This window comes from Macaca thibetana, chromosome 2, assembly GCF_024542745.1.
Source record: "Macaca thibetana thibetana isolate TM-01 chromosome 2, ASM2454274v1, whole genome shotgun sequence".
Classification (NCBI taxonomy): Eukaryota; Metazoa; Chordata; class Mammalia; order Primates; family Cercopithecidae; genus Macaca; species Macaca thibetana.
The window spans coordinates 92751759-92769889 of record NC_065579.1 but is presented as its reverse complement, the minus strand read 5'-3'; positions in this window follow the sequence as shown (position 1 = coordinate 92769889).

Genomic DNA, 18131 nt, shown 5'->3' with positions numbered 1-18131 from the left:
TGGATATATATTTGATCATTTCATAAGATTTTCCATTTGCATAATTACAAAGCACAGTGGCTGATACATATCACATGCCTCAAGGATACAGATTTGCTGAGGCCTTGCTGTGCCTTCTCTGTCATTATTAGCCCATCAGAAGTCAACGAGGCTTTCAAGGTGCTTATTGGGAGTTGGCAGCATCCACAGATGCAGGTTAATAAGATGATGATGGGATAGCAGAGGGCCCAAGGCATCTCACCACAAATCAGCTATTCTCTGAATGCCTAATTTATTCTAAAAGATGAGTTCAACCAAATAGCTCTTCTTTTCTTGTAACACTGAACCAGGGAGCACAGAGACTGACTGTGCAGCTTCTTCAACATCTAAATCCCATGTAGATTTACTAGCCCAAGTGTTTATAAGACAGCTAAGTGGACAGAGAGTTTGGGCACAGGTTTATTTTTACAATGATATGTGAAAGAATTAAGTGTGCCCAACCATCAGACTGATTCTGTTAAAGTAGACGATACTATTCTCAGAAGTATTCTTACTTTGAGTTGAATTATGTTCCCTAAACATAGGAACATAATTCAACTTTATGTTGAATTATGCTTCGGGTTGAATAATGTTCCCTAAAAGGGTATGTTGAAATCCTAATCCATAGTACCTGTGATTGTGACCTTATTTGACATTAAGGTCTTTGCAGACATAAACAAATTCAGATGACGGTGAGCCCCAATCCAATGACTGGTGTCATTAAAATATGAGGGAAATTTGAACGGAGACACACAGAGAGGAGAATACCATGGGAAGATGCAGAAAAAGCACACACAGAGAAAAGACAGCTGTATGAAGACACAGGAAGAAATCGGAGAGATACATCTGCAGGCCAAGGAGTGGCAAGGATTGCTGAAGCTAGAAGGAGGCACGGAAGGCAAGGGTTCTCCCTTGCAGGCTTCAGAGGGAACACGGCCCTGCCAATTCCTTGATTTTAGACATCTAGCCTCAGAAATGTAAGAGAATAAATTTCTATTATTGTGATCTACCTAGTTTCTGGTAATTTGTTACAGCATCCCAGGGAAACTAATACATTTCTCATTTTTTCTACACAAATGCATTTCCCAAATTGTAATGGGAACCATTGGAAAAGGGATGCAATATATACATCTTGCATGACACGGAGTTTTTGGAAATGTATCCAAATGCAAGATTATCTTTTGAAAATTTCGCTAGATCCAGTTTCCAAGTTCACCTGGTGGTACAACTGCAAGGTAGGAACTAGATTTCTATGCGAGCCAACCTGAGAGCCAGAGCTACCTTCTGAACCCCACCCACAAGAGATAATACTAGAATCTCTCTGGACCAGAATATGTGAGGATACCTTAGCGCTGAAGGGAGATAAGAGACAGGACAATGATGCTGGCTATACAAATATCTGAAACCTGCAAGTTCTCAAAAATATGCCTCCACCATAAACACCACCCTAACTTTTTATACCATTAAACTGCATAACACTTAGACACAGATGGCAAATTCAGAACATCCAGTTAACACAGAATAGTAGGTATAGGCAGAGCCCTGGTGTGCTGGAGCATTTGCCTAAGACAAAAGTGAAGTCGCTTCTCTAAGTGCTAGGGATGCAAAATAAGATAGAGCTTCAGTCTGGAGTTGAAGACAGGCTGAAGGCTTACAAATACATTAAGAAGACAATTCTTTCGTTTTTTTCTTTTTTTAAAATTACACTTTAAGTTCTAGGGTACATGTCACAATGTGCAGGTTTGTTACATAGGTACACATGTGCCATATTGGTTTGCTGCACCCATCAACCCGTCATCTACATTAGGTATTTCTCCTAATGCTATCCCTCCCCCATCTCCCCACCCCCAGCAGGCCCCAGTGTGTGATGTTCCCTGCAGTGTGTCCATGTGTTCTCGTTGTTCAACTCCCACCTGTGAGTGAGAACATGCGGTGTTTGGTTTTCTGTCCTTGTTATAGTTTGCTTAGAATGATGGCTTCCAGCTTCATCCATGTCCCTGCAAAGGACATGAACTCATCCTTTTTTATGGCTGCGTAGCATTCCATGGTCCATTTTCTTAATCTAGTCTATCATTGATGGACATTTGGGTTGGTTCCAAATCTTTGCTATTGTGAACAGTGCTGTAACAGACATATGTGTGCATGTGTCCTTATAGTAGCATGGTTTATAATCCTTTGGGTATATACCCAGCAATGGGATCACTGGGCCAAATGGTATTTCTAGTTCTAGGTCAGAAAACCGCTTAAATTTACCCATGACTCAGGTTTTTCATTCTTGGGTATGAAATCTAGAGAAATCCATGCACGCATATTCCAGGAGATATTTACAAGACGATTTCTTATCAATATTGTTCGTGATGGACCCAAATTAGAAACAACCCAATGTCCTTCAATAGTAGGATAATTTAATAAATTGTGGTATTTTTAAATGTAATTTTATGTAGTAATGAAAATGGATGATATACAGCCTCAAACAAGTCTAAAAAGGAACCTTATTAAATGAAAGAAGCCAGACACAAAACTATATCTACTCTATGATTGTATGAGTGCCAAAAACAGGCAACATTAAACTATATCGTTTAGGAACGTATAAAGAAAAGCAAGGGCTGGTGACCACAAAAGTCAAGGTTACTGGTAGATGGACGATAGTGCTTGTGACAGATTGGTAATGTTCTAATTACTCATGTAGGCCGGGCACAGTGGCTCACGCCTGTAATCCCAACACTTTGGGAGGCCGAGGCAGGTGGATCATGAGGTCAGAAGATTGAGACCATCCTGACCAACATGGTGAAATCCTGTCTTTACTAAAAAATACAAAAATTGGCTGGGCATGGTGGCACGTGCTTGTAGTCCCAGCTACTCAGAAGGCTGAGGCAGGAGAATCACTTAACCCCAGGAGGCAGAGGTTGCAGTGAGCCGAGATTGCGCCACTGCACTCCCGCCTGGTGACAGAGACTCTGTCTCAAAAAAAAAAAAAAAAAATTACTCACCTACATGATTCTCTTAACGAGTATTATCTTTATGTCTATGCATTAAGCTAAATGTATTTGTCTCATGCATTTTCTGTGTATGCTCTATCCCATGATTTTAAGAAGAAAAGAGAAATTTTAAATGGTTCAGCTTTGATACTCCTACCTTTTCACAGAAGTAGTTACTATTTGCTACTCTCAGTGGTGACATTTTATGTCTTGGACTTGAATTATCAAAGCTGAGTTGTAAAAGGTGGCATAGGAGTCCAATCGTGGGTAATAAAAAATAAAATTCTTGGAAAAAGGAATAAAAACTGCAAAAGACACTGAAGATGTGCATGTGGATGAAGAGTTTGAGGAAAGGTAACCAAGCTATTGTAATACAAGCATATCAAGGAGTGTGAGAGTGAGGAGAATATGCTCACAATGGGCACAAAGTTTTGTATCCCCTGAATTATTTCGGATGGTACTATGGATGACATTAAAACTTTTCACAATCTGCCTGGCACTAACCAATTAGCAGGAACTGACCATATTGTTGAAGCAGGCCCCCTGCTGTGTCAGTTATTAACCCTTTCATTGTTGGATTGTGGGGAGGTCCAGAGAGAGAGGGCCCAAAGAAGGGATCAGGATAGCTGGCAGGGTAGGAAGCCCTTGGAAGACTTGAGGCAGCCGCTATTTCCGAGTCAATATAGAAATATCTCATTATACCTCTGTATACTGACCAGATATTATTCCATGTTGCAAGTGATAGAAATCCCACCTAGATTAGTTCCCGGGAAAAAGGAGAAAGAAAAGAAGACATTTTCATCTAAACAGAAAACGCTGAGATGCAGCTGAATCTGGGCTTAGCTGGATTCAGGAGCTCACACAATGCCATCAGGATATCATCTCTCCCTCTTGACTCTGGTTTCTTCTGTGTTGGCTCCATTATCAGGCAGACTCTTTCCATGGGGTAGCCAAGATCACCTGCAAATTGCATATCTGTGATCGCAGAGGGGAAGCTCAACTCCTACCCAGTGATTCCAGCAAAAATCCAGGAAGGCATGGCATTGGCCCTGATTGTATTACAGCCCTTTTCCTAAGCAAACATTGTGTCCAGAACATGCAGCCTGCGGGCCATTCCTGGATCATGTGCTCAGTCAGAATCAGAAACTGGGTGGGGAGTAGTTCCCATGTAGAGGAGCTCTGTGGCCATAAGAAGAAGGAATAGATGATGAACAACAGCTGCTCACGACGTTCCACCTCATGGCTGCCCAGTGTCGGCAAACTTCCTTCTTTCCAGACATGCAATAACAAGAATAACTTCCTAACATGATGTAACTTTCTCACATAAAACCATACACTCCCAAGCCTTGTCCAATTATTGCATTCAGCTTCAAGTCAAGCATGTTTCAATAATAGATATCAGCAACTACTGTCAACTCTGCTTTCAAAATTCCAGCAGGTTCTGTGTCCAGGATTTGACCATTTCTTTTTTTCTTTCTTTTTTTTTGAGACGGAGTCTTGCTCTGTCACCCAGGCTGGAGTGCAGTGGTGCAATCTCAGCTCACTGTAAGCTCCACCTCCCAGGTTCACGCCATTCTCCTGCCTCAGCTTCCCAAGTAGCTGGGACTACAGGCGCCTGCCACCATGCCTGGCTAATTTTTTTTTTTTTTTTTTTTTTTTTTTGTATTTTTAGTACAGATGGGGTTTCACCATGTTAGCCAGGATGGTCTTGATCTCCTGACCTCATGATCCACGCGCCTCGGCCTCCCAAAGTGCTGGGATTACAGGCGTGAGCCATCGCGCCTGGCCGATTTGACCATTTCTTTACCACCTTAACTTACAACTTTATCCAAGTAGCCATCATTTTTCACAAGTTTTATTTCAATTTCTACTCTTACCCTCAACAGTCAATTCTCAAACCACAACCAGAGCTCAAATCCACCCATGCTCCAGGGTGCTCTGAGTAGATGTCATTACAACCGTTTCACATCATCGGGCCCTCACTCCTCCCTGACCTCATCTCCCCTCCACTCACTCCCTGTGCTTCGGCCCTGCTGTCCTCCTTGCTGTTCCTTAAACACACCAGGCATGCTCTTGCCTCAATGTCAAGTCCATGGAACTTGCTTTCCCTCAGTCAGTATAACCATAACACTCAGCCCTGCGCTTTCTTCAGTTCTTCTCCCACCAGCCTATCTAATCACGAGCCACATCCATAGCACTTAACACCCTCTGTCTCATACATGAACTTGGCTATGGCCTGTCTTCTCCACTGGAATGTAAGCTCTGTGGCGGCAAAGACTCTACTTTACTCATTGATGTATTCCTAGCCACCAGAACAGTATCAAAGTAAATTCAAAGATATTTGTCAAATGAGTGAAATGCTTTCTTCCTGATCAGTTTAGAGGTAGCTCCTCATGGCCCAGTACCCAAATGCTAACCATGTGATCGATAGTATAGGATAAACATGTTAGCTTCCATTTAGAAAGCACTATTTAGAAAAAGAGAAACCACATCCCAAAGTACCAATCCACAGTGTACCCTGAAGCATGTACTCCTTGACCTGAGAGTGGAGAGTTTTCTTGGTCTTGATCACTGGAAGAATTCCTCATCCACTGTCCTACTTCCTCATGAGACAAGAGTACTGGGAAGAGATTCCCTCTTGGGAATAGGCAGCTTATTGCACTTTATGTTGGCACCAATGGGCCCTAGAAATTGCCTTCAGGTTTGAGCAATCACAGGCCATTTCTTATCTGGACTGAAGTTTCTCTGGCAATGCAACTCACTCAAAACTCCAGTCTCAAAATATAAGAGATTTTTTCTGTTATATTTTACCAACTTGTGAGATCTAGTGGGTTATGCCCCTTCAATCTAGACTTAGACCTGTGTGTTACTGTCTTTTAACAATAGACCTCTTGCCCTCTCTCCCTCCAGCTCTCAGCTGAGTAGCCTTCATCATGGTTTTAGCCAGCCACTAAATAAAGATACTGCTGAAAAAACATAGGCTTGGGTTTGGGGGCACAGTTTACTTCCCCATTACCCCAGTCTGTATCCCACTGGACAGCTCTTTAAATTGGGGTAAAGTCTCCCTTGCCTTACAGAGAGTGCAGGAGAGGGGAGGAGGTGTCAGGCTTCTCCCAGCTCCTATTCTTACCCCATCTCAATGTATCCAACCAGTGGTGTGCTAGTGTTTAAAAAATTAGCTCTTTAGGAGAAGAAAAAAACTGATACGTAGCATTTTCTGCCTTGTCTAGCGTAAACACTTCCACCATGGCCCATGTGAAACTACTAATGTGACCACCCTGAAGATAGAATTGGGAAGAGATGTCCAGAGTCAACTTGAGCCAATATGAGCCGGCTCTGGCACACTACCATTTCCAACCCCACTGCCTTCTCTCCACCATTATTAGCCTGGGACAGAAATTTGTTTTCTCTACTTTTCAATGCATAAGCCTATAAGATCTAGGGTTCTTGCCATAAAGAGAAAAGGCTTCCCCTTCTGCTTTAATATGGGCCAACTTAGGCAAAGTAAGTTTGTCTTTATTTGTATGACTTTGCTAAGGCTACAGAAAGTAGCCCACACCCTTCCAGATCCTAGAATTTTTCCATCAAGGCCCTAAAACTCCTACTGCAAGAGGCAGGTGGCCTGAGTCTCCAGATACAACAGGCTACAGCTAATGGTATAATAGAGATTTCCAGATTTGGATCTGGGGACAGGAAAGTCTCAGTGCTCTACGTTCAAACCTCAGTTTGGCCAATGACACATTTTAGAATCTGTTAACAGTAACAGTCATTTCCAGGTATCAATTTCTGCATCAGAATTATTCAGTTGCAAGCATAGAAAGAATCTACTAGAAGGCTATGGGAAGCTCAAAGAATGAAAGAAAATGCTGAAGAACCAGGGAGGATGGCATCCCAGGCTAGGTAAGTTTCTGGGCAGTAGGCACTGATAAAAAGTCTCTTCAGAGGCCAAGACCAAGGAGTTTCAGTTTTTTTCCCTTGTGAATCTCCCAGTTAGGATTCAAATTTCAGCTAGAGAGCACCTGATCGGCCCAGCTCCAGTGGAGGAAGACAGGGGCGTTTAGACTGATAGTTCCAACAAGACCACATGCAATTATCTCCTCTCTCCAACCCCTCCCCCCAATAAAAACGTGAAGGTACTGTTACCGAAAGGACGAAGGAGGCTGGTGTGCAAAAATTCCCCATGAGTATTACAAGTTACAGGCTGTATTCATGTTTTGTAAAGACCCGTCTGGCCACAATTACAAATTACATAAAAGCTGAGCTTAGGTGCAGGGAGATTAGGTAGGAGGTTGTGTCCAGTGCTGACCTGATTTAGGGACTTTTGAGTCTCTCAACCAAACTAACTAAAAGCCACTAAGCCTGCTCAGATAGGATGCCAAGGACACGGACTAGGCTCCCCTTTCCCATCTTCATCTAAGGGGAGATGGCCAAGTACTTTTCGTCTGGATAAATGCTCCCTAGGCCCCAAACATTGGCAGTGAACTCTGGCTCCAGAAAGTCATTCAAAGACTCCTTGAAATGGAAATATGTTTGAAATGTGTCCTCCTGAGGAGACCCAGATAAATCATCATTCACCTGAGTTCGGGTAGAAAAAGGCAGGATCTGCTGGGGGCATCAAATATACACCAAGGAAATTCCTGTCTACTGCTGACCCTTTAAATACCAGTTCTGACAACAGAACCAACAACAAAACTGGTCCATATGCACACCGCACAAAGATAAATTCTGAAGGGGGGTACATGAGGAAGACTCATTTTTTTTCCTTACCAGAACTGAGTTAATTGATTGTTAGAAATGTAGCTGTTCCTACTTCCAGCTTACGGATTTAATTGCATTATAAGGCAATATAAAGATGTGTGTGTGTGTGTGTACGTACTTGTTGAATAATTGTTTCTTGAAGCTAGAACAAGGAGCCTCAGAAACACTTGGAGGCCGAAGATATCTGGAAATGATCCACGCAGATGCATTCAAACTCATCTGCTAAGCGGTATGGCCCTCCAGACAGAGCTCTGCGTGAGAGGGCAGATGGTCCCAGTTTGATTCCAGGCCTTCTGTTGCTCATGTCACAAATTCCTTGAGCAAATTTTCTCATCTACACAACTAGAGGGAAGATTACTGCCCTACCAAACCCAGCAAAGAAGTTCAATGGGGATGAAAATGCTTTGCAAGGTTTGAAAGAGAAGAAACAGCTTTGGGAGGGGTTGTTATGGCGAGACCATTGTGAAATTCTGCAGCAGATAAGGAACATGCAAGGGAGTGCTTAACTCCCAGAGCTTCCTCCTAATGAAGTAGAATGGCAGAGCCTCCAAAACACCGGGCCCTTAAGAGGAAAAAGGGCTTGAGTCCTTCCTACAACACTCCCTCCTCTGAAAACATTCTCTTTCTTTCACTTTCTTTCCCTCTCCCTCTTTGAACACCTCTTCCTCTGGCCATCTTTAAATATCAGTGCTGGCCAGGTGTAGTGGCTCATGCTTATAATCCTAGCACTTTGGGTAGGCCAAGGCAGGAGGATCACCAGGAGCTCAAGAACAGCCTGGACAATATAGCAAGATGCCCATCTCTACAAAAAATTTTTTTAATTAGCTGGGTGTGGTGGTTTGCACCTATAGTTCCAACACTTTGGGAGGCTAACGTGAGAGGATCACTAGAGCCCAGGAGTTTGAGGATACAGCAGATATGGAATGTGCAAGGGAGTGCTTAACTCCCAGAGCTTCCTCCTAATGAAGTAGAGCTACGATTGCACCACTGCACTCCAGCCTGGGTGTCAGAGTGAGGCACTGTCTCTAAAGAAGAAAAATGTGAGTGCTCCCTAGAGTTCAAAGTCACCCCTCCTCAACTGGCTCCAGCACCTCCTGGTCATGTCCACCTGAATGTTCTCAGATCACTCCAACTCACACCTCTTTTCTCATAACAAGTCTCCAGTGCCCCCTGCCCTTTTCAAGATACCACTCACCTCCCAATCCACCCAGTTTGGACACTCAGAGCTAGCCATGCTTGCTGCCTTTCCACACACTCTGTCAGCTAAGTCCTGGGGTCTCTACGTCAAATCTCTACCTCTCACCATCCGTTATTTTTACTCCTCTAACTCAGGGTCTTGCCTTCTCTCTAGAACAGTGTGATTACTTCCCCCAAACTCTTTGAAATATTAAATTTACTGCCTAGAAATGTATTGAGCCTCAAAACCTTCACCTCAGTCCAGTGCTGTAACTCCCATCATTCTGGCCCCGACCCACAGTGACTGAAAAGTCATGCCCACTCCACCCATGACCAAGTTTGCTTCTAGCTGACCCTAAACTGCTCTGAAGCAGAGGATGATGCTGGCGCTTCTTTGCTGCCCACTTAGGGTTGCCTTGCAGCCAGCCATAGCCCCGTTTTGCCCTCCCATTTTATGTTAAGTCGCTAAGTCCCATTGACCCCTACCCTGTATTCTTTAGGGAGGAGCACCTACAGGCCAACCATTTATTGACGTTGGCATAACTTCTAAACATTCTCATGCTAAGAGATGCCTTCCACTCCTGCCCAGAAGAAAGAAGCAGAAAGACAAAAGGGGGGGAAATTAGAGAGTCCATCCTGCCACACTGTGCCCCTCCCCAGGGGCAATGCTGCTGTCCCTGCCGCATTGAGTAGAGGGATGTTGGGTGGGACACTGTGCTCACACACAAAGGAGCATCTCACCACATTGCAGGGTCCTCCTTGAACATGCCCAGCACTTGGGTCATCAAAATAGAGGGCAGCTCCTCTAGAGCCCACTGTGGGAGGCTGTGCTCAAATTCCACCATGTCAACCCTGTAGCATACACTACTGGGGCTCTGTGCCACATCCCTTGCCTCATCTGACTTGGGATGCAACTCTGCAGCTCTTCTGCCTCGGGGCCTTCTCCAAAGTCATTGGGCTTTTCTCCACTGCTATTTTCCAGGCACATGCAGCCCAGATGCACGAGGGTGGAGAGGCGAGTACATGGGGATGTTGACACTCTTGAGGCTGACCCTCTACCCATGGAGGACAAGAGTTAGAAGATAAATATCCTAATCTCCTTGGAGAGACAGTTCTGAGCCAAACTCCTCAGAGAATCCACAGCAAGCCTAGGCTCTAGTGTAGGGCTAGGTTTTCATGAACCTGAGAGTGAGTGCCTCCTTAACTTCTGCACCCCAGGCCACTTTCTCAACTCGCCTTAGTCCCTGCCCTGCCCTCTTACCCAGGGCATTAACCAGCTTTTCTTGGAATTTCTTCCTTCATGGCTAACTCTCCCTGCTCCTTTACTTTTACTTCCTGGAATAGCCACCCAAATAAACTATCTGTCCCCAGATTCTTGTCTCAGCTCCTGTTTGGGGGAAAGCACAAATTAACACAAACCCTCAGACATCCTGCTGCTCAGAATTGGGAAGTCACTCTCCCATGCCATCCACATGCCCTTGCGCCCATCTCCAGGCTTGCTACAGATGGCTCCTGGAGAAAGGAAATCACTTCCTCTAGCTTATGTGAGGTGTTGAAGGGTCCTACCCAGAAATAACAATGTCATCTCCAGCTCCCCACCCATCACCCATCACCCATCACCCATCTGCTTCTGACCATTGTCATCTCCAGCTCCCCACCTATCACCCATCGCCCATCTGCTTCTGACCAAGGAGGCGGGTGAAACTCCTCTCTACACCTTCTCAAAGCACTATTGAAAGCTTTGATTTCGATGGTAACTGCTTTGGGACCAAGTAGATCCTCACCTCCCTTCTCAACTGTTCTGTGAGAAAGAAAAGGTTAATTATAAGCCCAAGTTCTAGCTTCTCACTGCCTCTTGTAAACCGACAAGACTCCCAACAAGTCTATAACCACCTATGGCCCCTTTTTCCATGAGTTTATTGTACTGAACTACTTTGGAAGTCACAGTTTGCAACAAGACTCTCCAAACTGGGACTGTACCCAGAAGCTGTCACGGTTCCTTTTCCTGGCACACAACATCAGGCTAAGTTGCTGTGGCTTACTGTTTATAAGCAGCTTAGCTATTGCTGCTCAGAGCAACAGAAGACTGTGGGAGAAACTCTTTGGCTTCCCCTTGTTGTTCACTTCATAAAAGAAGTCAGGGGGCAGCCAAGGCTCTCTCCTAAACATGGAGAAATAAGGGCTCCAACTGGTGGCTTCACTCCAGTGGCATCATATGTATGGACCATGAGGTCCACCTACCCCACTCACTGTCCCTGTTTTGGGCAGAGCCTCTACGGTATCTTACTAAGCTCTAAAGTCTTTCTAAATAGGGATCGCCTTGAGGATGATGGAGCACATTTCAGATATATTTATCCTGCCAGCTTGAACACTTCCTATAGTTCTCAAAATCCCTCCCTGAATCTCTTCCATACGGAGTCTATAGGACCAAGATGAACTGCTCCCGCAATGTGTTGCCATGGTGGGAAGAGCACCTCTGTGTCAATCTTGGTCCTCCAAGAGCCAGTCTCTCAAGTCAGAATTATATTGCAAGAGATTCATGGAGGGGGACATTTATAAAGAATAAAAGGGAGGGGAGCAGGAATCAGCAGGAAAAACCTCCGATGTGATGCAGGTCTGATGTCTATAAAAGGAGAGAAGGAAGGAAGTAGGATTAGATTGGAAAAGCCTCGGTCTGCAGTGCAGCCAGCAGTGGAAAGGTCTCTAACAGGCTGGTGAGGAGTCTTAGAATAAAGAGTGGCCAGCAGAGGGGTCTTCAATGGGCAAGAATGGCCTAGTTCTAGAACCCCCACTCTCTTTAGTCATTGATGGAGGCAGCACGGGAAGAACATGGCTTCTGCATGAACACTATACAGTAGAGTAGATTCTGAAGGTATCACAGATGGAGGCCTTCAGAGCAGATGTTCAGCAGTATGTCATCTGAGCATCCGTAGTCATCTTGGACCAGAAAAGCTGCTTTCCAATTAGATCTAGCAACAACCCTTCCCCTCCCTGAGTGCCCACAGTCATCACGGATTGCCCTCAGCACTGTGAAGCAATGTTTCTGAAGCAGAGCCCCCATTCAAGAAACTCCCATCCAGTAATTTTGACATCCTCAAATCCGTACCTCGGGTCTAGGCTTCCCCTTACCACCTGCAGGGATTGTGCTTTCTCCTCTAGTACTGCCCGTCAAGGTGGGGACCAGAGTGAGGCAAGCATGGTGCCCTGGACGCAGGATTGAAGGAGGCACTCACTCTCAAGTGCTGATCCTGCAGTTGCATGAGCCTGAGAGTTGGTGTCTCCTTAAATTTTGCTCCCTGGCACATTGCTTGCCTCTTACTTCTGTATTCAACGATGCAACTTCATTTTTGTCACTCATTGCCCCCTTAAATTTCATTCAGAATGGAAGTTGTAACACTTCTGAATTGAATCTTGATTGTCCCTTGCCTCTTCTGATTACGTTTATGTAACAAGAAGTCCACTGATCACTTTTGGTCACAAAATAAAGTCCCAATTTGGTACTTAGAATGCCAGTCCTATGTAATAACCAAGCTTTCAACCTCGTTCAAAGTTCCAGTTCCTGGAAAGGGGTGTTGCTTGTTTCCTCTCACTTGCCTTCTCCATCTTCTAGCTGCTGTCTCTGACCCTTATGAGAGAGGTCTAGCTGCTGTCTCTGACCCTTAGAAAGGAAAGGGAACTGGAAAATTCTTTCCAGCTGTCACTGTTGTGAGTTGACCTCCGGCTCTCTGAGCCTCACCAATGTTTAAATATGACTCTGTGGGAGATTTTATGGGTTTACCTCAAGCTCTCATTCCTGGAGCTCTCCCACCTGTAGTTTCTTCCTTTGGAGTAAGATGCTGTCCTCTAGCTCATCTGTCCCCTCCCCCTACTTCCATCCACAGCCCTGAGAAGCCCTGAGGTAGTCCCCTACAGATTTTTTTCTGCTGAGATCCCTTGGTTCTTCTGGGCATCCTGTTAGATGACAAATTGTAGGAAGGCTTATCTATCCCAACACAGCCACCCTGCATTCGGCCTCTATGCCAACAGTTAGCTAGCCCGTCTTCAGATGCATCACATACCAGGCATGAGAAACACCAGCCACTGCCCATCCTCAAATCAGTGCTTCAGGAATAGGTTGGTGATCAGCACTAGAGGGGAGGGAAAGCACCCTCAGGGGTCACAAAGTTGGCCTGTTGAAATGCTCCTCACAAGGCTCAGATACAAGCCAGGCAGTCCACCCACAAACACCACACATCCAGGTTCTACCCACTGTGAGACCTTGGATAAGTTACCTAGCCTCTTGGTGCCTTACCTTCCTCTTCTGCAAAAAGGGATAGTGTATTGTTATGAATATTCAGTGACTGAATCCAAGACTTGAATCTGTGCCTGGAGTATTGTAACTTCTTAAGAAATGCTGTCAATCACATTTGTTTCAGATATCTTCCTTTATTCTTGAAAGAATTCAAACATTAAAGAGTTGAGATATACCTTGTATCCCTTCCCAGTCTGATTCTCTTTCCTTCCATCCTAGAGACAACCACTGTCATGAATTTAGAGCACATTTTTTGCAAGATTTTTATCTTTATATTATATAAAAAATGTTTTGTGTTTATATTATGCAAATTTGTTTAATGAGTAATATATGATATTTTGGGTATTTTATACACTTTTCATAAACAGCATAATATTTCCTGTATCTTTCAATAATTTACTTTTTTACTCAACATTTTTTAGCTCATCATTCATTTTAAGTTTTAATTATTTTTCATTTTTTGAACACACCACAATTAAACCATTTCCAACTGACGAATATTTACATTGTTTGAAATTTTTGCTACTCAAAACAGTGCTGATCAGAGCAATCTTATAAGCAATTACTTGTGCATATTTGTAAAAACTGCTCTAGGGTACCTACTTCAAGGTTTTCTGGGGTACATTCTGCACCTCAAGGACTGTATGTACTCCAAAGTGGTCAAACCAAATTATGCCAATAGTGTGGAAAGCTCCCACTTGCCCATGTCATTATCCGTACTAGATGTCAGAAACTTTTATTTTAAATTAATTTTAATTAAATTTCATCAATTTTAAATATGATGAAACGACAAATCGTTGGCATTTTAGTGATACTTTCCTGGTTCCTTTTTTTCTCTTATCACTTAGAATTTTTATTTTGTATTTATTGAAATAGCTCTGGGCCAGGCACGGTGGCTCAAGGCCTGTAATCCCAGGACTTTGGGAGGCCAAGGCAGGTGGATCATGAGGTCAGGAGATCGAGACCATCCTGGCTAACGTGGTGAAACCCCGTCTCTACTTAAAATACAAAAAAAAAAAGCTGGGCATAGTGGAGGGCGCCTGTAGTCCCAGCTACTAGGGAGGCTGAGGCAGGAGAACGGCGTGAACCCAGGAAGTGGAGCTTGCAGTGAGCCGAGATCGCGCCACTGCACTCCAGCCTGGGCGACAGAGCGAGACTCAGTCTCAAAAAAAAAAAAAAAAAAAGAAAAGAAAAAGAAAAAAAGAAATAGTTCTTTTATATTATTTAGAGATAGATTATATATTATTTCTATGTGTATATGTGAAAGAGTATATAAGCAAAACTAAAAATTTAAGGGATTCCTAAAACTTCTTCACAGAGTCTCAGTAACTTAAAAACAAACAAAAAAACACCCTTGCACTCATTTGTGTGAGTGTGCCTGTGGGTATATTTTGTTCTATGAAGTTTTGTCACATATAGATTCATGTCACCAACACAGTGAAGATACAGAACAAAGATCCCTGTGCTACCCTTTTACAGGCACAGTCACCCCACCTCCTTTTTCCACCCCTAACCTCTGGCAATCACTAATCTGTTCTCCATTTCTATAATTTTGCCATCTCAGTAATATCAAATAAATAGAATCATACAGTATGTAAGCTTTGAGATTGGATTTTTTTTCACTCAGCATAATTCCCTAAAGATCCCTCCAAGTGGTTGTGTGTATTCATAGTTCATTCTTTTTTCATTGCTGAATAACATCTCATGGTATAGATGTATCACAGTTTGTTTAACCATTTACCCATTGAAAGACATCTTGGTTATTTTAAATCTTCATTAAGCATAATGCTACTATGAATGTTCATGTACAGATTTTGTGTGAACATAAGTTTTCATTCCTTTGAAATAAATGCCCAGGAGTGCCATTACTGGTTCATACGGTAAGTGCATGTTTACTTTTGTAAGAAATTGCCAAGCTATCCTCAAGTGGCCATACTATTTTACGTTCCCACCAGCAATGTATGGTTTCTGTACATCCTACTCAGCATTTGGTGTTATCACTATTTTGTATTTTAGACATTCTGATAGGTGCATAGTGATATCTCATTATGGTTTTAATTTGCACTTCCCTAATAGTCAATGATGTTGAACATCTTTTCATGTGTTTGTTTGCAACCTATAAATCCTCTTCAGCCAAATGTCTGTTTATGTATTTTGCTCATTTTCCCATTTGATTGTTTGAGACTTTTTTATTGTTGAGATTTGAAAATTCTGTATATATTCTAGATAATAGTTTTCCATTGTATATGTGATTTTCTCCCTATCTGTAGCTCATCTTTTCAACCCCTTAATGGTCTTTCACAGAACAAAAGATTTTAATTTTGATGAGGTGCAATTTATCAACTTTTTCGTTATGGATAATCTTTTTGGCATCAAGTCTAAGTCCAAATGTCTTGAAAGTTTTTACGTAAATATTTTTCTTAAAGTTCTTTTAGTTTTACATTTTACACTTAAATGTGTGATCTATTAGAGTTTATTTTGAGGTTGCGGTTCATGCTTGTTTTTTGTTTTGTTTGGTTTGTTTTTTTTTTTTTTGAGACGGAGTCTTGCTCTGTCACCCAGGCTGGAGTGCAGTGGCCGGATCTCAGCTCACTGCAAGCTCCGCCTCCCGGGTTTACGCCATTCTCCTGCCTCAGCCTCCCGAGTAGCTGGGACTACAGGCGCCCGCCACCTCGCCCGGCTATTTTTTTTTTGTATTTTTTAGTAGAGACGGGGTTTCACCGTGTTAGCCGGGATCGTCTCTCGATCTCCTGACCTCGTGATCCGCCCGTCTCGGCCTCCCAAAGTGCTGGGATTACAGGCTTGAGCCACCGCGCCCAGCCTGGTTTGGTTTTTTAGACAAAGTCACATTCTTGTCCCCCAGGCTGGAGTGCAATGGCACAATCGTAGCTCACTGCAACCTCTGCCTCCTGGGTTCAAGCAATTCTCCTGCCTCAGCCTCCCAAGTAACTGGGATTACAGGTGCCTGCCACCAGACCTGGCTAATTTTTGTATTTTAAGTAGAGACGGGGTTTCACCATGTTGGCTAGTCTCGAACTCCTGACCTCAGGTGATCTGGCCTCCCAAAGTGCTGGGATTACAGGTTTGAGCTACTGCACCCGGCCATGGTTCATGTTTTTGCCGGTGGATGTCTAATCACTCCAGCACCATTTGTTTAAAAGGATATCTTTCTCTATCGAATTGTTTTGACGCTTTTGTCAAAAATCAGCATGTCATAAGGCTGGGCACAGTGGCTCACGCCGATAATCCCAGCACTTTAGGAGGCCAAGGCAGGTGGATCACCTGAGGCCAGGGGTTCAAGACCAGCCTGGCCAACATGGTGAAACCTCATCTCTACTAAAAATACAACAGTTAGCCAGGCATGGTGATGGACGTCTGTAATCCCAGCTACTCAGGAGGCTGAGGCAGGAGAATCACTTGAGCCTAGGAGACAGAGGTTGCAGTAAGCTGAAATCATGCCACTGCACTCCAGCCTGGGCAACACAGCAAGATCTTGTCTAGAAAAAAAAATCAGTTGGACATATATGTATATCTTATTTCTGAATTCTCTATTCCACTCCATTGACATATATGTTTATCTCTCCACCAGTGCTACACTATCTTAATTACTGTAACTGTGTAATAAACTTTAACATTGAATAGAGTGATTTCTTCCACTTTTTCTATTTTTCAAAATTATTTTAGCTATTCTACATCCTGTGTATTTTTATGTACTATTTAGAATAAGCTTGTCAGTGTCTACAAAAACTGCTGCTGATATTTTTATAGAAGTCACATTAAATCTATAGATTAATTTGAAGAGAACTGACATCGTTACTATATTAAATTTTCCAATCCATGAATATGGTATATCTCCCCATTTATTTAGCTCTTCTTTGTGCACCCACATTTTGTAATTTTCAGAATGTAGAACCTACACATGTTTCATTACAGTATTTCATTTTCTTTTAAATGAATACAATAATGATATTGTGGGGTTTTTTTTCACCAATTGGTATTGTGTTTTTAATTTCAGTTTTTATACACTCATTGTTAGTATATAGAATGTGATGAAATTTTGTGTGTTGATCATGTATCCTGCATCTTGCTAAACTCACGTATTAGTTCTAGGAGTTTTCTTGTTTGTTTTTGTAGTTATTTTCTTTTTTTTTTTTTTTTTTTTTTTTTTTGAGACGGAGTCTTGCTCTGTCACCCAGGCTGGAGTGCAGTGGCCGGATCTCAGCTCACTGCAAGCTCCGCCTCCCGGGTTTACGCCGTTCTCCTGCCTCAGCCTCCCGAGTAGCTGGGACTACAGGCGCCCGCCACCTCGCCCGGCTAGTTTTTTTGTATTTTTTGGTAGAGACGGGGTTTCACCGTGTTAGCCGGGATCGTCTCTCGATCTCCTGGCCTCGTGATCCGCCCGTCTCGGCCTCCCAAAGTGCTGGGATTACAGGCTTGAGCCACCGCGCCCGGCCTTTGTAGTTATTTTCTACTAGACAATTATGTCATCTGCAAATAGTAATTATTTTATTTCTTCTTTTTTGAATGCTTTTATTTCTTTTTATTGCTTTATGGCACTATCTAGAACTTCCAGTAGTAGTATGTTGCATAAGAACAGTGAGAATAGACATTTTTTCCTCATTCTCAATCTTAGGAGGGAAGCATTCAATCTTTCACCATTAAGTATGATGTTAGCCATAGGTTTTTCATAGATGCTTTTCATCAAGTTGAGGAAATTTCTTTCTATTTCTAACTTGCTGAGAGTTTTTATCATGAATGAGTGTTGGATTTTTACAATACTTTTTTTCTCAATCAATTAATATAATCATAGGATTTTCAGCCTGTTGATATGGTGATCATATTAATTGATTTTCCAAATCGTTTTCAAATCAGCCTTAAATACTTACAATAAATCCCACTTCATCATAGTG